The following is a 25,672-nucleotide window of genomic DNA, read 5'->3' on the forward strand; positions in this document are numbered from 1 at the left end:
AGAGGTCTCCCTGAGCTAGTAGTGGTGCTGAACTTCTCAGCCCAGAGAGCTCAAAACCAAATATGTCAAGGGTTGGAATGACACTGAGGGAACCATCACTTATTCAGGCCTTGACTCCCTGACCCCAAGACTTGACATCAAGAAGGAACCTGGCACCAACACAGTAGGTACTAACATGAGATAGTGAGACAGATATGTGTCTCTGAGGACTGCCATGCTTTAGAACTGTTTTCCCATTCATATTAAGAGGAACATTGATCAATGGATGGGGAATTGGAAATTCATCCTGAGTCTGGTCCCCATGTCTCTGATAGACCAAGGTAGCCAGTAATGCCCAAACTAACATACCCCCCCCCCACATAACCTCTAGAAACTTCCTAATATACCCCCTCCTAATAAATGCTCATGATACATAAGGACACAATTGGGTTGGATTGCATGGCTAAGCTTATAAGGGCACTGGTGGTCATTAGCCTGGTATATATCTATGAGTGACTCTGGCAAAAAAGTAAAATAAAGAGGAAGAAAAATGGCAGCCCCATGATGTCGGGTCTATATTATATAAGCGAATGTACTAAATTGAGAAAGGTATATAATCGACACACTAACACCGAAAAAACAAAATGTCAAACAAACAGATCAGTGATTTTTTTCCCCCAAGGGAAAAAAAATTGCTGATCCATTAAAAAAACAAAAAAACACAAAATAAAGTGGGGGGCTTCACCCCTCACCACACGACACGGGGGGCTGTGCTCCCCCACCCCTCCTACTTAAATATACCAACTCCGAGATTGCATCACAGTGGAGGAAATGGCAAAGTCCCGAAAACGGCCCAGGAAAAAAAAATCGCTGTTCCATGGGTCCCTATCTTGGAAACCTTGGTCTATCCTTGTCCATAATCAAAAGTTTTGGGACCCCAGAAACACTAGAAGAAGATTCACTATCCTCCTGTCATGATCTGTTGACCAAAAAAAGGCGGAGATGTCCATACAAGAACAGGTTCCCTAGACTTCTACTTCTGAAACACAGACTGCATTTCCTGTACTTGAAAAGGAGAAAGATAACCTCCATCTGCACTGTCCCTTGGCAATACTCCCCTCAGCTCCAGCTTATCCCTCTTTACTTTAAGAGATTTCCTTTCAAATAGTTTACAAATGCTACAGTCAAATTGGAAATGCCGTGGTCCCAAGAATACCACACAAGGAACATACTTACTTGTCCTGCTGTGCCATTTTGTGACCATGTTTCTCACATTTTTTAAAATCTGAAGTCCAGTCCCATAACTCACAGGTAAAAGGAAAAAAATACATGCACTCACACATAGACACATACATGCACATGCATGCAGTTATTAACTCTTAAAAAGATAACTTCAAAACCCCTGTATGTAGTACTAATGTGATTGAGTGATATGGCACAGGACAAACTGCAGCCTAGAGGAAAGAAACAAATGCAAATATAAATAAAGACAGCTCAGACTTGCAGTGTAACCAGTATAGGTACAAATAAGTACATGGAGCGGAAATAACCTCAGTTACTCAGAGCAGGTAGAACGTAAAAATAATAAAATGTTTATTGAGATGTTAGTGCTTTCACTGTTTAACTAACTGCTTCATCAGACATACATCATCATAAAAAACAGTATTACTTAAAGCATTCCAATTAATGACATCATACAAGACAATTAACTTCTTAAAGACATAATGTCCCTATAATGCTCCAGCATCTTATCTTTCAGCATCCGAATGGTTTTACAATTCCTACATTAGGGGGTACAAAGCTACAGAGATTGATGGATATATCACAGAAGCCTGGAGAGAAAGGCAAAACAGATGCCTACTACGGGGAAGCCACTGCATTAGAGAGAGATGCAAACCAAAGTGGAGTAGAGCATGGTGCTGTTAGAGTTACCCTCCCATATTCTAGTGACATCAGTAGAGTACGTGATATTGTGAAGGCTAATTGGAATATTTTAAATACTGTAGATGAACTTAAGGATGTAATAGGTGCTACACCGTCCTTTTCTTTTAGGAATAATCTATCCCTAAAAGACATCTCGGCTACAATTTAAATAGAAATAAAGAAATACACTCAGATAGAATTGGCACACACAAATGTAGGAATTGTAGTGAATGCAAGTATATATATGCAGGAGATTCTTTTCAGCATCCTTTTCTGCATTTTAATATTGATTTTAATTTTTACGCTGATTGCAGAACAAGCAATTTAGTTTATTTCAGCTTTTGTAAGAGCTGTTATTTCTTTTACATTGGTAAAACCAATTGCATGCTGAAAGATAGGATGCTGGAGCATTATAGGGACATACAAAATATTAAAGAAACTAGTGCTTTGGCACATGATGTTTTAAAAGAGGGTCCGAATCATATTTTTAGCTTTTTTGTGTTAAAGGTACTAGAAGAGGGAAGAAGGAGTGGAGACTTTAAAAATAAAACAGAAGTGGCTGAACAAAAATGGATAATAAGGGTCCAGGCAGATAAACCCCCGGGACTGAATGCCAAAGTCTCCTTAAAACCCTTTCTGAAAGATAGGCCCTTGAAACACATAGTTGAGCTGAAACATTTTATTATTTAATAGAATTGCTTTTAGTCTTATGTGCTATGACATTATGTCTTTAAGAAGTTAATTGTCTTGTATGATGTCATTAATTGGAATGCTTTAAGTAATACTGTCTTTTATGATGATGTATGTCTGATGAAGCAGTTAGTTAAACCGTGAATGAGCTAACATCTCAATAAACTTTTTATTATTTTTACGGTCTACCTGCTGTGAGTAACTGTGGTTATTTTCGAGAAAAACAAATGGCCTGACAAGAAAATATAAGCAACCGACCAAAAACTGGAAAGAGCTTACTTAAAAGGTGAAGAGGTGAAGATTAAAGATATTCCATCAGCAAAATGAAAAATTAAACCAAAACTTAATCACTATACAGTTGCAAAAACTGGAGCCTGAAGCCATTTCCACTGTGAACAAGTCACTTTGCACTGTAAGCTTGCACAGCAGTGACAGAGATTTGTTGGCATGAGTAGCACAGTGCATTATGGATATCTGGAGCTGACGAGCTCTAAGTCCTAAAGATCTAGGAAAGGATGGACTGTATCATTTTAGATTGGTGACTGCAGTCATGTGCAGTGGAAATCTAAGAGATGTCAAGCATTAGAATAATGTAAGTATAACAAAGAGACACTAAAGAGCAGTGCTAACATTTTAGAAACTGAACATGAACTTGAAAAATAAGTTATGTACTGACTATAATGTTCCATCTGTGTTGTCCATTTTCATTTTTCCTCAACTAATGGGTTTGGATCCAACCCTTGGATCCAACTTGAGCACTTTCTCTAGATTCTAAGATATGACTCTTGAGCTCCTCCCTTTCTCACAATGGCCCTGATCACCGTATTACCTCAGATCAAGTTTATTGCTATTATACAATATCAGAGAAAAAAAATAACTCAAAATAGCTAAGACGGAATAATGATAGCTGAAGGATCAGGATCTCAAACAGGAGTAATGGCTCCTAATAAGAATTCTATTAGGCCACTCCCAAAGACATGGATGGGGAAGGTGGGATGGAGTTGAGGAAGAATGAAAATGGACAACACAGATGGAACATTATGGTGAGTATGTAACTTTTATATCTGATGTTGTCATTTGCATTCGTCCCTCAATGAATGGGACAGAATCCCCAGCTACAATTACCTTGGGTGGCCCATATGGAAGGATATTTCAGAGCACCGCAGAACCGAATGATGCTGTGTTCCTGGAGATGATGCCCAATTTGTAATGAGAAACAAATGTATGAGCATTAGTCCATGTGGCAGCTGTACAAATGTCATCAATGGAAGCTCTAGCCAAAAAAGCAGCTGACCCAGCAATCAGCCTGGTTGACTGTGCCTTCAGTTGTTTTGGTATGGTTAGGCCTTTCAAGGAATAAACATGAGAAATACAATCTGTTATCTATTTTGCTAGAATAATTTTTGAAACTGGTTTTCCCATCATGGTGTTAGAAAATGAGACAAACAATTGATCTGTTTTTCTAAACTCCTTGGTTCTATGGAAGTAAAAATGAAGTTGTTTATGTACATTTAAGAAATGAAGGGTATATTTTCCTTTATTTTCAAAATTTGGAAAGAAACTGGTAGGTTAATTACTTGATTGATGTTTGATTCAGAAGTCACCTTAGGTAGAAAGAAAGGATTAGAGTGCAGGTTAACCCTATCCTTTTGAAAAATTAGATACAGTGGTTTTGCATAGAGTGCTTGGACTGTTGAAACTCATCTAGCTGAAGTAACTGCCACCAGAAAGACAGTTTTCCAAGATATAAACTTAAGGTCTACTTTGGCTGAGGGCTCATACGGAGGATGTACTAAAGATTGTATTACCAAAGTCAAATCCAAAGATGGAGTGGGATCTCAAATTGGAGGTCTAAGAAAAAATGTACCTTTTAGGAAAGCCTTTCACAACTTAGTTGAAGCTAAAGGAGAAGGCTTATCACCGATGTGGTAGTTGGAGATGGTTGCTAACTGTAATTTAATGGCAGAGAAACTTGCTCCAGTTTGAAAAATAGTAGCAAGGAAATCTAAAATAGCTGGGATTGGAGCAGTAAAATGATCAAGTCTAATGCTCCCATAAAGAAAATCTTTTCCATTTGCTCTTATAAATCTTTCTGGTTGAAGGTTTGTGGGACAAGAAATGATTCAACGAATTGGAGAGGAATGCCTGGAATACCTAACCATCATTGGAATTGGAGAAACCAAGCAGTCAATTTGAGGCCTACTATGTCCAGATGAGTAATCCCTGCAGGATGTGACAGGAGATCTGGAGTGGGATCCAATGTCCAAAGTGGACATACTAGGTTAGACCATAGAAAAGGGAACCATATCTGTCAAGGCCAGAAGGGTACAATGAGGAATTCTTTGCTCTCCAACTAACTGGCTTTCTGAAGAAATTAGGGTATTAGGGGTAGGGGAGGGTAAGCATAAAGGAGACCAGAGGGCCAAATGTGGACTACAGCATCTCTCACTGACTGTCCCTGAGGAGGAATTAAGGCAAAGAATGTGCTACATTCATTGTTCAGGGGAGAGGTGAATATATCTCAGCACAGTTGACCCGATTTGTGAAAGATCATCTTTGCCACTGATTGATTGAGAGACCAGTCATGAGGAGTCAGGATGGTCCTGCTGAGCTTGCCCTCTAAAATGTTGGATTTCCCAGTATGTGTGTCACTACTAGAAAGTGGTTGGAGGAGACTGCTCATTGCTTCTTAGCATAGGGGGTAAGGTCTGGTTCCCCCCTGTTTGTTGATGTAGCAGACTACTGATATGTTGTCCATCTGAACAGCAATAGTTCCTAGTGGAAGACAGCTCTGAAGAGCCTGCAACGCTAAAAGCACCGTGCCCATCTCTAGAACATTTATATGCAAATTGGTCTCTTCTTGGGACCACGTGCCTTGAAGTGTCCATCCCAAGTAATGCCCCCCACCTTAACTGGGAGGCATCTGTGGTCAACGTGGCTTTCAAGGGAAGAAGGACAATGAGGGGCCTTGATAAATATCTATGGAATGTATCCACCACAGTACAGACTTTCTGCAAACCTGAGATAATTTTATTGAATGCCATACACATTATCAATGAGAAGACCATTGCTCTGCAACAGTCCATTGAAGAATTCTCATATGAAGATGAGAAGTGGGTAGTAAAGTTATTGCGGCAGCCACTGACCCTAGGGCTTTGAGTATTAATCTTGTTGGGAGTGATTTGACAGAACTGGACTGATGTGATTTCAGAGTAAGAATTCTGTTTTAAGGAAGAAGAGCTAAGCAATTCACTGTGTCTAGATGGGCCCATATAAACTCCAAGGCTTGAATTGGTAAAGGTTGGGACTTTACCAGATTTATTGTAATTCACAGAGATTGAGATAAAAGTAGAAGGTAATCTCTGGCCTTTTCCAGAAGATGTCTGTTTGGTGTGGTTAGGAGCCAGTCATCTAAATATGGAAACACTCTGAATCCACGTAGTCATAGATGAGCTTCTACCACCGCCATGCATTTGGTGAACATCCTGGGGGTTGTGGTGAAACTAAAGGGCAGGGCTATAAACTGATAATGACTGGCTTTCAGCCAGAAGTGCAGATATCTTCAGCAGTGTCTGTTCCTTTTTATATGATAGTACCTGTCCTGAAGATCTAGAGAGAACATCCAGTCATCCTTCTGAAGGAGAGGCAGAATGGACTGAACCGTGACCATCCGGAATTTGGAATTCTTTACAAACTGGTTCAAATAACTGAGATAAAAAATGTGTCCCAGGTCCCCTGTTTTCTTTGGCACTTAAAAGAACCTTGAGTAAATTCCAGATCCTCTTTGCTCCGGGGGGACGTCCTGGATGACTCTTTTGTCCAGCAGCTTTTTAATTACTAGAAATTTTTGTTCCCTCTGATTGGGTGGAACATCGGAGAGACTTTTTCTCTTCTGTGGAAGATCTTGGGTAAAGGGAATTAAGTATCCTCTGGATGTGATCCTTTGCATCCAAGAATCTTATGTGATGGCTGTCCAGGCTTTTGCATACAGGGATAAGTGCTCCCCCGACTGTTTCCAGAAAGGGACAGTTGGGTAACCTATCAGGAGCACTGAAAATACCTGTCCAAGAAAGAATCTCGAGAACCTTGATTCTGCGGACTCCCTCTCACGAGGGTGGCAACTCCCATTATAGTTATTTTCCCCTCTGCCTCTGGTGGAAAAAAATCTCCATTCAGTTCTTGAAAAGGCCCTTGGGATTTTCTGAACCACACTTTCTTACCCACTGCATTAATTCCTGGAAAAGGTTCTTTGCCAGGTAGAAATGTGGATTCCCATGGCAGACAGGGTCTTTCCATCCTTCTCACTACGGGAGAGCAATTCTTTAACTGTTGATCTAAATAAGTAATATCCATCAGGCAGAATTGATGAATGATGCCTTAAAGAGATAAGCAAAATTGGACAACCACATCCAGGCATATCTCCTAATGGCTATGCCTGAACCAGCAGCCTGTGAGGAACCTTTAGCTGCATGTGAGATTAACCTCATGGACGTGTTAGCAATGGATTGTGGGGTGGCCAGTCATAAGGAAAAAGACTTCTATTCCTCTACAGACATGGACCCCGGGGGAGAGTTAGAGAGTTCCTTGATTAAGTCCTTCTATAACCTCATAAAATGCACCAAATAATTCAGCGACCATAAAGCGAAGGTCCATGATGCATACACTTGCTTTCCAAACATGTCTAACACCCTAGACTTCTTGTTAGGGGGATGGACAGAGGAGGGCTGTTCAGTCAACTCCTTTTTAGTAGCTGTTGCAATGACCATGGCATCTACAGAACACCCTCTGTCGAATGTGACCTGTCTGATGGGGCACAAAGAAATTTTTCCAGGCGTTTAGGGATCAGTTCTACAGAGTCTTGTTCCTTCCAAGCTCTTCAAGAGAACAGATATATCAGCTCATCCGCAGGCGGGTAGCCCAAAAAGTAGATGGTCCAGACTCGAAGGCTTCCAAGAACATTCATTCCTCCTGGGAAGGGTTTTGGGCAGACCAACCACCTTTTTTGCAAAGGATCTCTAATATGTCCCCGAATGAGAGATCTAGGGGACCCTTCCCCTTCATCAAAATCAACATCTTCTGTGAGGGATTCCTGTTGGGAACCCAGGTGCCCCCTCTTGCATGACCTCTTCTGAGGGTCTTCCTCAGTGGGATGTTCTGAGGAAGTGCTGGAAGAGATGGGAAGTTCCCTGTTGGAAACTACTTGGAAGCTCATCTGGGCTGGCTGTCCCGGAGGTATAGGATGAGAGAATTCAGTCACAGGATCCAAAGGAGGTTGGGGGCACAAATCCGAAAAAGGAAGAGTCAACGCCTGTTTAGATAGAGGCAATAGCCTCTCCACCACCTGAAAAGTCGAGGGCTCATTAGACACCGAAAACAATCCTACCAGAGCCAAAACTCTCAGATCAGACATCCCCCATGGCCCCCAAAGCCTCAGATCCAAATGGGGAGTCAGAGCTGAGCTATTCAATGCCAAAGCTCCAAGAAGAAGTGATGGCTCCAAAACATTTAGAATCAAGGTCAACCCCTCGGATCTGCATCAATGCTTTGACTCTGACAGCCATCATGCTCAATGGAGCTGATCAGGTCAGGGAAGTCATCAGAGTTGAGGATGCCAGGAACTTTGGATCAAACAGTTCAACTCTCGAGGCTATCAGGTATGAGGACTCTGAAACAACAGGTCAGATCAGAGAAGGAGCATATATAGGTTGAAAAAAGAAGTTATTTACCTACCATAACGTTCCATGTTAGTTGTCTTCTTCTCGCCTTCTTTCTTGCTGGTTGGGTTCGAAGCCGATCCACGGCTCCGACTCGGCCATCTTCAAAAGCTCGAGAGATGCTTACTGTGTCAAGGCCACTCCCTATCCCATGATGCATGGTGCTAGATACCCAGATCTCGTTTGCCGCTGTGCTGCGAGGTTGTTCTACTGGCTCAGGTCGTATAAAACTTATTATTATTTTTCTGTCATAAAACTGTTAGTTTACTGTAGAATTCCTTTTTTTAGATAGAACTGTTGTACTTCAGTGTTTTCTTATCTGAATTCCCTTTTCTATCTCAGAAACTCATTTTAATTAGAAAGTTCCCCCTCCCCCTTTTTCTAGCCCCGAGGATCGGCTCCGAACCCAACCAGCAAGAATGAAGGCGAGATAGACAACTTAACATGGTAGGTTTAAGGCTCATGGATCCAATGGGAGACAGAGCTGAAAGAACCCCCATCTGGATCCATGTTCTGAGAAACTTCCTCATCATCCTATCCACCTCTGACTCACAGAAATTCTGGGAGGACCTAATAGAAAATGAAGTGGATGGTGGCCTTGAAGACTTTTTCAGGGTCTCCTGGAGGAAAGGAGACCTTAATCTAGAAGGGATCGACTCCAGGAAAAATCTTGGAGAATGGAGCAGAGGAGACTTTGTGCCAACAGATATAGGATCTGAAGCTTTTGGATCCAAGGTTTTAAGTACCTTCGCAAGAGGCTGAGAGGATGTAACTAGCTAAGGTGACTTGGAGAAGGAGCGTTTTCTGTGCTCCCTAGCCTCTTTAGTTTGCTGAGAGGGGATTTGAGCCCCTGAAGAATATGTACTAGCAGAAGGAGCCAAAGCTGGAAGAGCTCCTTTAAGAATCAAATTATTCCTGATATCACTAATAGCCCTTGCATTAAAGGCTGCACAAATACAGCAGGAAGTGTCTAGAAGTGCAGCCTCTAGACAATACATGCACTCCCTGTGGGCATCGGAATTAGGGATCTTGTGCCCACAGGAACTGCACTTTTTAAATCCATTAGGTTTATCAACCATACTAGAAAGCTGCAACTATAACAGAAAAAATAAACTTTTCTTGGCCAGAGAAAGAAAAAGCTACCAATTATGGAAGGTGAAGAATACCTCCAAAGAAGGTAAAGAAATAATTAATTACCAACTATGGTATAAAGATTACCTTTAAGATAGAAAAGATGGAAATAGAGGTAAGGGAGACAGTACACACTAAAACTATAAAGACACTAGAAAAAGGAAGAAAAGGGAAGAGAACAATTTTAACTATTCACTCACAAAACCCCCACTAGTGCTTGAGAAATCACAATCCTGACCGATCAGGAAGAGCGTCAAATGAGATCTCAGGTAATACATTGATCAGGGGCATTGTGTGTAAGGGATGAGCTTGAGAGTTAGATCCTAGAATCTTAAGAAAGTGGCCAAGTCAGATCTGGGGTCAGATCTGAACCCATTTGTTGAGGAACAAATGAAAATGACATCAGATCAATAGCTCTGGAAGAACATATTCCACTGTACTGTTGATTTTAGAATATTCTGATTTCTTTCATCTTTAACAAAGTTTATACAACACTCTACAAACCATCCTTTGTAAAATTTTATGTCACTATTAATAGGTCAGATATAAACCTACTAGTCATTATGCAGTAAAATGTATCCATGCTGTTTGTGGAACCAGTGGCATTTACAGCCACAGAAAGATCTGCATCTACTGGTGCTGTTCTTCTCATTCCATCTTCTTTATGTTTGAGACGAATAATCAAATACTCCAGAACCTAAAGGCAAAAAATAAGATAACAAACAACTTGTAACCTAGTATTCAAAGAAATGGACTCCCAAGGTAGTTACATTCTTACACATTTGAAATCTGTTCTTCTTAGTTCTTAATAAAGACACCTCCTTCATAGTAACATGATATATTAGAGTAAAAAAAAAAACCTCACAAATAACAGGTCCCACAAATCACCCTGGATCACCTGGTACCGTGAGAGTTGTGTAAATAAATTTACAATAACAATATTGAATGATCACTGCAGAAGCCATAGCTTTATCTGCAGGCCAGCATTCAAACCTTCAAATACACACTCCATGCATCCAAACTATTATTCAGGTTGAGCTGAGCTGAAGAAAAAGAGTGGTATGGGTGCCAAACCCTTTGGAGCTCTAATGCCAACTGAGACAGAAGGAGACTAGAGCCCTGAAAGGGTCAATGCTAAGAAACTAAAGTCAGAAGTCTTCACTGTGGCAAGAAAAACACACTAAGAGGGATGGAGAAAGGGAGTGGTTACTGCAGCAGTAATCATTCAAACATCCTCTGTTATGCCAAGTTTACTTACACAACTGCACTGAATTCTTCATTAGGATTATTGCTACAGCAGCCTTAGCATATGGAAAGATCAACATAGCTTAGGTTGAATGGGAGGAGGAAAGATGAGAGTTCAGGAGCCCCTGTTGAATGGTCCAAGCAAAGCCTGTCTTAGACCTGGAAAAGGAATCTAGTTTGTAGCGCTTTGTACCTCTGTACACAGAAAACCAAGTTGCTGATCTAGAATACTTTCAGAATCCTCCCCTATTCAAAAACACACTGATAAAGCCACAGCCCTGGGAGAATGAGCCTTGACCCTGCCTGGAATTGCCTTTGTTGTGGTGGGTATAAAAAGAACTTATGTAATTACCATAACGTACCATCTGTGTTGTCTGTCCATTATCATTCTTCCTCAACCATTGGGTTCAAATCTGAACCTCAGATCCAACCCGGTCATTACTATAGCTCATGGCCAACTGAAACTCTCAAGCTCCTCCCTACCCATAATGCACCAACCCCTAACATACCTCAGATCTTGTTTGCTAGAGGACATAAATAATAAATATTAGAATAATGTTCCTAACAAAGGAAAACAGTATCTGGAGTTCCATACAAGAGACAGTGGCATCTTAATAGCATCTCATTCTTCCAGAAGTCCATGATGACACAGATTGGGAGTTGGTGGGTGGTGGGTGGGAAGCTGAGGAAGAATGAAAATGGACAACACAGATGGAACTTTATAGCCGACACAAGGGATAAGACCTGGTTTCTCCTTGTTTGTTGATGTACCAAACTACTGACATATTGTCCGTTTGGATCGCAATTGTTCCTAGAGGTAGAGCATCATGAAAGGCTTGCAGCGCTAAAAGCACTGCTCTCATCTCCAGAACATTTATATGCAAATTGGCCTGTTTGGGGGACCAAGTGCCTTGGGCTGTTTTCCCCAGGAAGAATTCTCATATGATATCTCGCTAGGGGAACAAGAATTATGGCTGCTATGTCTGAAATTTTGGTGTTGTGAATAATTTTTGTGACCTGGAATCTTAATGTTTGTACTCTGTTTAGGGGAAGTGAGGCTATCACAGATGCTGTATTGAAATTTGCCTCTGTGAATTCCAGTGTTTGAGATGGATGGAACTGGAATTTGTTGTAGTATATTGTGATTCCCAGAATGGAGCAAGTTTGGAGTACCTGGTCTCTCGCTATTATGGGTAGATGCCTGGTCAGAGTGGTAATGAGCCAGTTGTCTAAATACAGAAATGCATGGAATCCCTGCAGTCTAAGTGTGCTGCTAGCACTGTCATGCATTTATTGAACACCCTGGGGACTGTGGTAAGACCAAACAGCAGGGCTCAGAACTGGTAATGACTGGCTCCCAACTAGAAGTGTAAAAACCTTCTAGACCAACTGTTCATTTTTATGTGATAGTATGCGTCTTGAAGGTCTATCAAGCACATCCAATCGTCCTTGCCTAGAAACGGCAGAATGGACTGAACCGTGACCATCCAAAACTCTGAGTGTTGAATTGACTTATTCAAGTTGCTGTGATCCAGAATTGGTATCTAGTCCCGTTTTCTTTGGCCCTGAAAAGAATCTTGAGCAACTTCCAGATCTTTTCTAATCTGCTGGTACTTCTTGGATGACTCATTTTACTAGCAGCTTTTGTATTTCCAGCACTGCTGCTTTCCTGGGATTGGGTGGAACATCAGGAAACTTTTGTGAGAATGGAGATGGAAGGGAAAAGGGAATCATATAACCTCTGGAAATAATCCTCTGCACCTAAGTGTCTTTTGTGATATCTAGCCAGGTTCTCTGGTGCAGGGATAAAACAAACCTTGAGGGAGACAATCGGCCTCCTTTCAGGAGTGCTGGTAAGGCCTGTCAGCGAAAGTGTCTCTAGAACCCTGGTTTTGCAGACCACCTCTGCCATGAATGTCATCTTCCATTAGCGTTCCCCGTCTGCCTTTGGGGGAACCATCTCCATGCAGATCTTGGAAAGGACCCTGAGATTTTTTGAACCACATTTTCCATCCCCCTTGTTGGTTCCTGCAAAAGGTCCGTTGTGGGGTCAAAAAATGTACTCTTACAGCAGAGAGAGTCTTTCCATCCTTTTCACATCTGGAAAGTGTGTTCTTCAATTTGGAGCCAAATAAAGAAGATCCATCAAAGGAATCACTGATGAAAGAAGACCTGAAGGGCTCCGCAAAATCCAAGCACATCCAGGCATGTCTCCTTATTGAGATGCCTTAAACTGCCACCCTTGGGGTACCCTCAGCTGCATGAGAGATAAGCCTCATGGATGAATTTGAGATGGACTGAAGGATTGCTAATTATGAGACTACTGTAGCTTGAGCCTCTGCAGTAGTAGTCCCTGAAAGAGTATTTGACAACTCCTTAATCAAATCTCTTTGTAACCTTGTGAAATGTCACAGGTAATTCAGTGATCCAAGAGCAAAGGTCGCTGAAGCACAGACACACTTCCCGAGACTGTCCAAAGCCCTGGACTCTCTATTATGGGGATGAACAGTGGAACTTTTTTCTGCGAGTTCCTTCTTTGTGGCTGCCACCTGCCACCATGACCATGACATCTATTAATGCTCCATTGTTCCAGTATTCCCTTCCTACTGGAAGTGCCAGAATTTAGTCCGATCTCTTAGGGATAGGTTCAACTGCATCAGGTTCCTTCCATGCCTGCTGAGAGATCAAATCATTGAGCTCAACACTGGGTGGAGTTACCCAGGAAATAGTTGGTCCAGATCCAAATGCCTTCAGAAACACTGATTCCATGGAGGTGATCTGGAGGGATCCTTCCCCTTAAATAAAATTTGTGTGTCTTCCATGATAGATTCCTGAGGGGAATCTAAATGCCTCCTTTTGCACTTTCTCTTCTGGGGTACTTCCTCAGTATGTTCTGGGGAAGTGCTGGAAGACAGGGTAATACCCTGCTGGGTAGCCTGGAGAGGTTGTACTGGCTGTATCTGTGGAGTGGAATGTCGAGGCTTTTGGCGCATATACACATGGGACGTTGAAGGAAGACCCAATGGGGGAAAGATCATTCATCCTGCAGAAGCAGAGAAAACTCTCTCCACTACCTTTAAGGCAGACAGTCCCAGGGAGAAGGAAGCCATTGGAGCCAAGAATCCATGCTTCTGTCCCATTGGCTCCATCAGCCCCAAAGGCAATCTACCAGAGGCAGGGGCCAGAGCTGACTTGTTGAGGGTTGAGGCTCCCATGGGCATAGACAGGTCCAAAAACTTTGGCATCGACTCCAGCACTTCAGATCCTACTGGGGTGCTTCTGCTCCGAGATCCACTCAGCTCTAAACTTGGAGCCGGGGCACTCAGAGAAACATTCGGATTCGAGGACACTATTAGCCTTGAAACTGAACCAGACAATCTTGGCAAACTAGGATCCAAGGACTCCAAAACAAAGTATCAAGTTGGGGAAAGAGCAGATACTGGAGGGGTAAAGCTAATGAAGACTTCCTGACCAGTGGGGGGGGGGGGCAGAGTCGGAAAATGCCCCATCTGTATCTGAGCTGAGAGAAACCTCCTTCTCATTCTATCCACATTGGCTTCAGTGAGACTCTTGGGAGAACAAGGTGAAGCAAGAGATGGTGAATTGGACCCCTGTCTCTCAAGGAAGGGAGACAGAACTCTAGAAAAAAACTGGGTCTATAGTTGGAGAGTATCAGACCTGAAGAAGAATTTTCAGAGCCAAAGTACTCTGATACAAAGGCATTTTAGGGGATGTTGAGGACATCTTGGAGCCAAACAGCTTCAGATACGATTTGGAGTTTTTGAGAGAAGGCTCTGTAGAAGATGGAGTTGAAGAACACAACTTTTTGGTGACTTTTTTGGAACATAGCTTGAAGCTATTTTACGGGGTGTCAGCCCCAGATATAGCTTCTGAAAAGGAAGTCGGAAGTAGATAGACCTTTTAATATTAATTTGTTTTTTTCTGTCCCCTATAGCTCATGGATTAAAACTCTGACATATTTCACAATGCACATTAAGGTGTTCTGGGCCCAAGCAGTAGACTCAAAGGTCATGGGCATCAGAATAAGCAACTTATGGCCACATTTTTTACACTTTTTAAACCCTTCTTCAGTCATCCTAAAAATGTTTTTTTTATCTAACAGTGAAGAAGATAAATAGATATTTTTTAATGGGGAAGGTGAAAGAAAAAGGAAAAAAGGATAAACAAGTACTAACAATAGTACTGAAGAATACACAAACATATAAAAAGGAAAATTAGACAAAAGAAGGTTAAGGCTTATAGAAAAATATCAGCAATGGTAAAACAGAATATAAAAGTATATTTATTATTTTTATTTATTTTACATTTGTTGACCGGGCTAGTCTAACTGGATATATGTCCATTTTCAGTAGAGGCCTGGGGAGAAAAGCTCCACAGTATTATGCAATGTTATACAAGTGTCAAAGATTACAAAGCATATACAATAGGAAAATGCATCTTGAATGATTCTACATATAAAACCCTTATAGATATGTTTTTGCTACACAAAAAATAAAAAAGGGCTTACATATAAACATTTAGCAAACATTACATATAGGAAGATTGTCAGAGAGAGAATAAGGAAACATATACACTGGTTTCTGTTAAGCATTGTGTATACTGAGTTGTGGACAGTATAGAGATATCAGAAATGGCTAGCAGTTATTCAATTGTAGTATTAGAAAACTGGAAAAGTAAAAAACATGTTTTTTTTTTATTTCTCTTTTGTTATATCATGTCCCTTAAAAATAGTAGGGAAATAAGTCATCAGAAAGAGTGTTACAGGCATTTAAAGCTATTAAGGCTGGTGGAGAAAGTATCAGTCAGGATTAGTACACGGGCATAGCCAAAGGGATTTTAGGAAGGATCTAAGTTGCTTCTTGAAAAGTGGAGTAGAAGTAAGAGATGTTATTTCACTTGGAAGCTTGTTCCAAGTATTTCCAACAGAGTTAGTGAACAGGAGTCACCAGATTTATTGTTGGATTTAAGGGTTGCTACTAGTAGCTTATTAGCTGATCGTAGGGTTGTGAAGTTTTTGTAAGGGCTAATAATGTTAGAGTATTGGAGTGTTGGTGGGATGGTACTAGATCTTGTGGGCGATAGTAAGTTGTAGTAGAAGAAATTGGTTTTGCAATTCCAGCCATCCTAGTTGTTTCAGGTTTTTGCAATGGTGGGTACGAAAAGGGGCTCCAGTGGCAAATCTGGCGATGTTATTATATGAGGTAGCCAGTTTGTTTAGATTGCTTTTGGAAAGGTTTGTATAAATGGGGAAGGCATAGAGAAGGGTGGATAACAGGTGTGTTTGGGCAATAGTAGTCCTGGTTGAAGGTGTAAGAAAGGGTTTAAGCCTATACAGGAAACCAAGTTTTCTATTGACTGATCTAATGGTTATGTTTATGTGTGAGTCAAAGTTAAGATTGTGATCTTTTGTAACACCTAAAAGTTTGGTGGTAGAGCTGGGTGCTATTGTAGTGCCATTATTTAAAGTAACTGTGAAACTGATAGGGGAGGACTTTTGTGTCGGTGTGAACAGTAATAATTTTTTTTGGGTTAAGAAGGAGGCAGCGTTTATGGAACCAGTTTTCCACTAAGGTAAGAACTTTTTGGGTACTGGACTGCAGTTCAGCAGAAGAAGCTGCAGCACAGATTAGTGTTGAATCATCTGCATATTGTATGCAGGTGATTTGAGGGAGGAAAGTGTTAAGCTCATTAATGAAGACAGAAAAAAGTTGAGGTCACAAAATAGAGCCCTGTGGGACTCCCAAAGTGATAGGGAGCAGACTGGATAGGTTATTGTCCCAGAGGACTGCTTGTTGTCTATTTTCTAGATAGGACTTGAACCATTGTACTGCCTGAGTGTCTAATGATAGTGATTTAAGTATATCTAACATAAGGTAATGATTAACCATGTCGAAAGCTTTTGATAGGTGCAAAAAGAGAGCTGAAGAAAGTAGGGTATTATTACGATTTTTATTAATACAGTCTGAAAAGGATAAGAGTGCAGTTGTAGTACTGTGGTATGGCCTAAAGCCATGCTGGCAGTCTGCTAGTAGGTTGTTATGGAGGAGATGCTCAAGAAGTTGCCAATGAATACATCTCTCCATGATTTTTGCTAAAGGGGAAAGTACGGCTATGGGACAGAAGTTAGAGAATTCATTAGACTTACCTCCCTAATGCAATGGGATAATATGTGAGACTTTCCCAGAGAAATGGGATTGAACCTTCTGCAATGGTTCTGTTAATCAAGATAGAAATAGGGTAGGCAAGTACTCCAGCTGCGATTTCAAATATTCGGCTGGAAGGAGGTCAGCTGATGGTGTACATGGCCTAGGTTTAAGAAGTAAGGTATGGATGAGAGATGTAGGAATTGGCTGCAGATGTGGAGCAGGGGGAATACTGGATAGAGAGAGTGGCTCTGAGGTGCTAACAGATGGTAAGGTATTTGCTAGAGACTGAACGGTTTCAGAAAATAATTTGTTAAAGGTGTCAGCAATGTAGTTGGGGAAGTCTGAGTCGAATTAGATGGGGTCGGAGTTTTGGAATGTCCTGGGTGAAGTAGTTTATTTATACCCAACCAGAATTTTTGTGGGTTTTAGTGTTGGGTTTGTTGGAGTTTAAGGTAATAGTTTTTTTTTTATCATGGATAATTAATTTTTTAGTGGCATTTCTAAGCTGTCTAAAGTTTTAATGATCAGCTGGGTTTCTACTATTTCTCCATCTGGACCAGACTTTATTTCTTTGAAGTATTTTGTGCCTGGTGTCTTTTTTGAACCAATGAGCGGCTTTGTTCCTAGTTCTGACAGTACGAGAGGGGGCATGGTGCTCTAGAATTTGTAAGAAGGTACTGTTAAAGTATGAGACTGCTTCTTCAAGAGGTAGGTATTTTAGGGGTGACCAATTACACGCTTTGAGCTCGGCCTGGTAGCTAAATGGGTTCAGATTTTTCTTGTTCTTAGTAGTTTTAAATATTATTTGGTTGGGGATAAAGGTCTTTTGTCTGGTTATAAAGGTAAGAGAGTGGTAATGTCATTGGGAAGAATGCCTGTTTTATAGGAGAGGGGATTACTGTTAACTAATATCCAGTCTAAGGTGCTTTGTTTGTCACTAGGTTTGTGAGTTCTAGTTCGGGAGGTGATGGTTTGGAAGAAGCCATAAAGATTAATGTGAGTAGTTGGTTTGGCAGAAGTGCAACAATTCCACTCAATATTAAAGTCACCTAGGAGTATGGTTTCTTTAGGGAAAGATGTGGAGAGCCAGCTAAGGGCATTTTTCAAGAGTATTAATGTTATTACCTGGAGGAATATAAGAGCAGATTATGTATAGGGATTTATTAGTATTAATCTGGAGCTTAGAGACTAATATTTTGGCACTACTAGGTGATGGAGGTTGACTATCTAGTGGGGTAACTTGTAATTCAGATTTGAACAGTACTGCTACCCCACCCCCCTTTTTGTTTAGATGATCTAGTCTCAGGATGTTATAGCCAGGTGGGATTATGTCATTGTCCTTGGTTTCTGGTTTGAGCCATGTTTCTGTTAAGCATAATATGTCAAAAGAACGAGTGCCTAAAAGGGCATGTAGCTGGGTGATTTTATTGTTTAAGCTATGTATATTAAGGTGGGCTATGAGTAGAGAGTTAGGGGAGCTAGTGGAAGTCTGAAAAGAGGTGGGGTAGAGAGGTTGGGGATTAGGGACATAGTAGGGGAAGGTTAACTGAAGTAATCAGAAATAGGTTTATAGAAGGCTAGGTGAGGGGTGGAGCTGTTTAGGGTGAGAGTGGTAAAGGAAGGAGGTAAGTAATTAGGAGGTGAACTGTTAAGTAGTTAATGAAATGGAGTAAGCTGAGAACACTGGAAAATATGAAGGCCTCTCCGAACATCATTATATTGGGTGACTTCAACTACCCAAACATAGATTGGGAGCATTACTCTAGCTCCAACACCCTTGCCCAAAGGTTCCTAGAATTCATAAACTCAAATGCTATGGAACAACTTGTTACCACTCCCACAAGAGGGGAAAACATACTGGACCTGACCATCACCAACATGGGGACTCTATGCTCCAGACCAGAAGTGCATCCCTCACTGGTAAGATCAGACCATAAACTGATCTCACTGGATATTCACATCCCGACCCCACCCCCTGCCCAGAAAACCACAGTGAAAAACTTCTCTAAAGCAAATTTCACACACCTCAAAACTGAGGTGGAATCTTTCAAAGCCCCCGGGCCTGTGGAAAATACGGTCCAGACCGCAGAATCCTTTATAAATGCATTCTATGAGCACCTTCAGGAATGCATGGATCATGCAATCCCAAATAAAACCAAGACCCAATCCTCCAAAGGCAGACAACCTGTCTGGTGGACCCCAGCCATAAACAAACTATACAATAGAAGGAGGAAGCTACTACATGATAGAGCAAAATCCCAAAAAGGGAAGGCATCTCTGATCAGTATTAGCAAAAAACTAAGGGCACTCATAAAATCGTCAAAGGCCAGCTTCAAGAGAAAAATTGCACAGGACACTAAAGATAATCAAAAGGCTTTCTTTAGTTATGTTAGGAACCTGGGTGGGAATTCACAGATATGCTCAGAATTAGTCCAAAATGACAAAAAATACAGTGATCCCACAGACATTGCCAACATCCTAGCTGACAGGTTCAGCGCAAACTTCTCCCCCCCTCCCCACCAAAAGGGCAAATATCTATCCCAGCAGAGTGCTGCCCCCCCGACATCTCAGATGCGCAGGTGGGAGCCGCCCTCTCCAAAGCAAAAAACACAGCATCAATGGGACCAGACGGTGTCCCAGGCGGTGTCCTACATGAACTCCAAGAAGAGCTAAACCCAAACATAAAACTACTGTTCAATCTCAGCCTTACTACAGGATATGTACCCAAAGAGTGGCGTACAGCAACAGTGGTCCCTCTCCACAAAGGTGGTGCCTCAACGGACCCTGGAAACTATCGCCCCATAAGCCTGACTAGCTTGGTCTGCAAAGCTATGGAAAGGATCATTATGGACCTCATAAATAAAGATATTGGGGACCTACAGACACTGGATCCTACCCAGTTTGGCTTTGTTAAGGGCAGATCCTGCCTCTTAAACCTGGTTGACTTCTTTGAAACAGTCACCAAGGCCATTGTGAAGGGAAGGTGGTCCACAGCCTATCCGGACCTCGCAAAAGCCTTCGATACAATACCCCACTCGGGCATTATAGATAAGCTCACCAGCTTAAATATAAACAACTATGTCACTAGATGGGTTGCAAACTGGCTCAAGGACAGAACCCACATGGTTAGAATTGCTGGAGCCATGTCAGACTCCAAACCAGTTACAAGTGGCGTCCCACAAGGCTCAGTCCTGGGACCTCTCTTGTTTGGTATATATTTCTCGGAGGTACAGGCCAACATGGTAGGACTGTGGCTGACCAAGTTCGCAGATGACTGCAAACTGGGTGCCATAATCGACTCTCCAGCCGACACAAGCATCCTCTAAAGAGCCTCATAGAAACAGACAACTGGTGCCAGAGCCATGGCCTCAAGCTAAATGCCAAAAAGTGTATAGTCATCCCCTTTGGCAAAAACAAAGTGCCCACAAATTACCACATAGGTGGTAATCCATTAAGTACAGAAGAAGTCATTAGGGACCTTGGGACCCAAGTTGATAGCAATCTCTCATTTGACAACCACGTGGCCAAAGTGGTTAGAAAAACATTTTATATAGCCCACCTAATCATGAAGGGATTCACATCTAGATTAGGGGAGGTCATCGTGCCTCTTTACTCATCCCTCATCAGGCCCATAATCGAGTACAATGCCCCTTTTGGGATGCACCTTACCAAACACCTGCAGCAACTGGAAAGACCCCAAAAGTACCTCACCAAGAGGTTAAAGAAACTCCAGCTCTACTCAGTGGCATACCGACTGCTCAGAGGTGACCTGTGCCTGACGTATAAGGCCATGTCCAACCCGGAATTAAGGGACATGCTGCACCTCAAAAAATCCAAATCTCATCGAGCTACACGCTCGAGAGACTTGAACCTCAGCACTGAAATAAATAGGACATGCTGGAGGGACAGATTCATAACCCAGAGGCTCCCTTCACTCTGGAATAAAATCCCAGTCCAGGTTAGGCAGAGTCCTTCATTGACTCTCTTCAAGAGGAATCTTGATGAGTGGATGGGAGATCATAGGTTTACCCCGGGTATCACTTCTGTGTCACTGTTAGACAGAGGCACAGTATACTAACCTCGAAAAAGGGCATAGCAAAATTAATTTAAAATGGGTGGCGAAAGTCAAACATACTCTGGCTAGGCTTATAAATGCCCTAGGGCAGATAGCCTAGTATGAACCTATGAACCTATGAAGAAGGGTAGGGGAGTGGCTATGGAGGTATAAGGTTGAGTAGAATGGGGTGGGTGGGATATGGGGTAGGGTAGAGGAGCGAAGCGGGCTACAGAAGATAAGGTGAGTACAGCAGAAAAAGTATCAGCTGTCTCCAGAGGTTTGGCTTTAGTAGTAAGGACTTAAAATGTATTATTACATTGAGGGGATAAAAGTGGTATAGAAGAACATTACATGTGGGATATTTAGCATAGAGAGAGTAATATTAAGCAGTGATTAGAATGTCGAGTAGGAATGATAGAAATCTACCTGCATTTAGTTTAAGACCTTTGGGATAATTTATTTGTGTTGATTTATAGGTTAGTAGATGCTGCCACCTAGTGGTCACATGGGATATCAAAGTAAGAGAGATAGGTAAAAACCTATTCAAAGAGTAATAACATCTAGGTTAAGAGACAAAAGGGGAAAGGTTAGGGGTCAGTGGTAGGCTGCTAAAGCTCGCACATGGTAGGGCTAACTCAAAACGTAAAGGCTGTACAAAAGCAATTAGTAAATTAGGTATTGGTAACGTACATTAACTACTTGTGCAATATCAGCTTTCTAAAAAGTCTGGATATCAGTCGGCTTCAGGGTGTCTGCAGGGTATAGTAGGAGGTTAGCCTTTAATATGTGAGGCAGGGAGGGAGCACCCAGATGCAGATTTGCTGTAAGAGAGGGAGAGACAACACAGGGTTAGATAATATGGAGGAAGGAGAGGAGAGGTAGAGGGGTGGACAAGATGTTAGACCATAGTCAGAGGAAAAATGGAGTAGAAAGTGTAGTACAACAGGTTGTGAGAGACGAGTAAGAACTGGGGATGTTTAAAAACCCAAAAGGGAAAATCCCCAAAACCCGGGGGCCCTTTTCTGAATTTCCACAGAGAAATTCCTTTAGATTTTAAAAAAAACCCCAAAAGGAAGAAATAAAGTCCCGCCCCTCTGAAAGTAACAGGCATCTTTTTTTAAGATAGAAAAAAAAAGGGTTAAAAAGCCCACTTACCCCTGCTTAGGTTTAAAAAAAAACAAAATTTTTTGATGATTAAAACCTTAAAAGGTGAATTTGATGAAAAATAATGATGTTAAAAAAAAGGGGTTTTTAAAGATTTCCCAAAAAGTGATAAGCAAAAAACACTTTCCTTTTGCCTAAAGATAATGATTATGTTAAAATGGAAAGAACCCTTAAAATTGGGTTACATGAGAAACCCAAAAAAGTCGTGATAAAAACCACCTTTTTGGAAAAAAATTGGGGAAATATGTTTTAAAAATATAGTTAAAAAAGGACTATTAAAATGTTTTTTAAAAGGGATAAACTTTTAGTTAAAACTAGTAAAGCCAAGATAGGCAGTGGTTGTAAATTCAAATTGGGGCTACTCAAAAGTAGCGAACAAAACAAAATAAGAAAATTTTAAAAACTTTTCCTTTTTCCTAAATGAATCAATCCAAAAGTTGAAATAAGAAGGGGTAATAGTGAAAGAAGCACCCAACCGGGGTTGGGAGGGAGGGGGGAAAAAAAAGTTAAAAGGGGAAAAGGGATGGAAAGAAAACTAGGGAGGAAAAAGTAGGGGGGAAAGGGGGGGTGAAGAAAAGGGGGAAGGGAAAAAAAGGAAAAAGATAAAAGAGAAAGAAAATACATTTTTTAATTGGGCTTTATTAAAAAAATTAATTATTTTTAATAAAAGTGGTTAGAAAAAAATTTGGGGAGCTTGAGGGGAAAAAAATTTTAAGCAATTAAATGTCAGTAAATATGTTACCTCTTTGGAAGGGGGATAACATTTTTTTTTTAAGGGTTTGGGTAATCGCCAAGGGGTAGGGGGAATCAGAAAAAAAAAACCCTATTAAAGAAAAATGTCTAGGTCAAAAAAAAATTTGACCAAACTTTCCATTTATTTTTACCTTTTACATTACGTGGGATCTTTCCACCTAAAGACCCCACTTAACTCCCCTAAAAATTTGACAAAAAACTCTTCCCCAAACCCCTTTGTTACCTAGTTATTTGAAGAAAAAATGGGGCCCCCCGGTAAAAACCTAAAAACCCCATTAATTTCAGGGGAAGGGGGCAAATACAAGGATAAACAAAAAAAAACCTTAGGAAGAATAACTTTAAATTTGAAACCCTTCATTCCACGGGGAAACCCCAGATTTACCTAGGCCCAGGGAAAGGGAACCTGGCCCTAAAAAAAAGATCTTTTCCCCTACCAAATAATTTGTAAAGGGGGAGGGGGTAAAATTTCATTTACAAATGTCATTAAAAAATCGGGCATAAACAAAAGTTCCCAGATTGAAATAGTTTAGGTATGGTAAAATTTTATGTTGCTTAAAAAGGTGTTTTCAAATTTACCAATTGCCTTAGAAAGCAACCAATTAGGCCCAAAATGGGCCAAAAAAAACGGGTTTGTTTTAGGGGCCTTAAAACCTGAAGTAAATTTTAATACTGGGATGGGGAAACCTCCTTTTTTTGTGTTAAAAAACCAAATTAATTTTTATTAAAATTTCAGAGCATTTTTGGGAAAAGGGAAAGGGTTATTTTCCAATGACATCTATCTCTATGAAAACAAGATGGATCTTATGCAAAGGCTTAAACTCAGAAAACACTGGGAATAATCCAAAAAAATTTTTTTCCTGCAAAATTTGGGGCCAAAAAGAAGCGGGTTTAAAAATCATTGTCAAATTTGTTTTGGGTCCCAGGTTATATTTCCTTAAAATTTTAGATACCCCCGAAAGCTTGATTTTTTTGGGCAAAAGGGGGTTTTGGACAAAGGAAATTTTTTGCGAAAAAATCAATGGAAGGGGCGTGCCCGTTTGAAATAGGGGGAAACCCCAGCTAAAAGGGTTTAAAAAGGAATTTTTTCCAGAAAAAGAAATTTTTTTTCCATTGTAGAAAAATTCGGGGGAAAGCTTTGGAGAATAAAATTGTACTGGAAAGAAAGACATTCTGTGGAATCAAGGGAATTAAAAGAGTGATTGGGTTTTAAGTGGAAATAATTTTGGGGATGGGGTAACCCCTTGGGGAAACCCATTTTGTTGGGTGAGGCCAAAGGGGGGGAAAAAATTGAGGGGAAATTCAGGGGATTTTTTGTTTTAAGGGGTTTCCAGAAAGGGGAATAGGGGGGGTCAAAAAGGACCACCAATCATACTGGACCCCGGGTCGCCCGGGGGAACAAAATTTGCTGTTTTGTATTTCGGGGCAAAATTTACAAGAAACCCCGGTTAAAATTTCCCATCAAGGGAAGGGACCCCATTGAAAAAACCGGGGTTTGTCCTAAGGGAAGGAATGTGAGCAGAAAAAACAGTTGGACCTTCCCAAGAAATTCCTATCCTTGAAAGGGGGGAAAATTTGGTTCCCCTTTTGGAGTCCAGACCACCCCGGTCTTTTGAAAATTTCCCCAGCCCAGAAAAATGCTTTCCCAAAGCCTCATTAAAAATTTTATAGAGAGGGTAGGCCAAGTCCTTTGGCCCTTTGCCCCTGAAACCCCCCCAAAAGGGGGGGTCCAGGCCTGTAGCCTTGGGTTTTGGGGGGGGGGAAATTGTATTGGGGCACCACCTTTAAACCTTTTGCATGTGATTACAATTTTAAAGAGGGAAAAGGATCCATTGGGGAGCTAGCCTTTAGAAGTCTGTGAAACCTGGGGGGGAAAGGGATACTCCTGGAAAAAATGGAAAAACTGGGATTTCTTTGAAAGGATTGGGATCATTTTGCAAGTTTTGTCTCAAGCCTCTAATTCTTTGATTCAAATGCCCCCTATGAATTTTTGGGGACTAGGGGGGTAATTGGAGATTTTAGGGTTTACCAGTTTTCTGCAAAAGGGAGAAGAGGGCTTTTCCCAAAGTGCTGGTGGGGGAGATAGCCAGTTTCGGGTTTGGGAAAAGGCCCTTTTGGGGGGTTAGTGTAAAACTATGATTTTGAAATTGGGGTTTAGAGAGCCCGGGCAATCTGAATTAGTATGGCCCCATGAATAAAATTTTTGGGCGTCCTTTTTATGTGGTAGTCCCATCTTAAGTCTAAAGAACCCCAACTTTTTTCCCAAAAGCAAGGTAATTTTTCCCTCAAATTTTTGTATTTTAAAACTTTTAATCATAGATCCAAAAGGGCCCCAGGGTTTTCTTTGGCACCAAAAAATTTGAGAGAACCGGACCTACGGGTCGGGGGGGGACATTTGGATGTTTTTTCAGTTTGTTTTAATCTTTTTTCCCCCTTTGAGGGGGGAAGGGGGGTTTTTGGGGAGGCAAATGGGGTATGAAATCTGTTTTACCTTTTTCCCCAAAAGGGGGTTGAGGGAGGGAAGGGAAAAAAAAAAGCCCCCCAAATTCCAAGGGAAAGCATTGGGGCCTTCGGAGGGGAAGGCCCAAAAAGTCCCTGAATGGTTGCGGCCCCCTTCCCGGGGGCCCGGGTTTTCCCCTCTGCCTCAGGGGGAACTCAGGTTGTAGGAAAGGACCCTGAGCTTTTGCCATATTTACTCCTTTTTTTTGGGGAAAAACCCCTTAAAGGGAAAAAATGGACACCCAGGCAAAAGGGCTTCCCGGTTAATTGGCCAGGGTTTTTTGGGTCCAAACAAGAAGGGCTAGGGGACTTAAAAGGAACCCGGGGGTTCCAAAATTCAAAGCACCGGGGTT

Source organism: Protopterus annectens, chromosome 6.part1, assembly GCF_019279795.1.
Source record: "Protopterus annectens isolate FY-2018-M chromosome 6.part1, PAN1.0, whole genome shotgun sequence".
Lineage (NCBI taxonomy): Eukaryota > Metazoa > Chordata > Ceratodontiformes > Protopteridae > Protopterus > Protopterus annectens.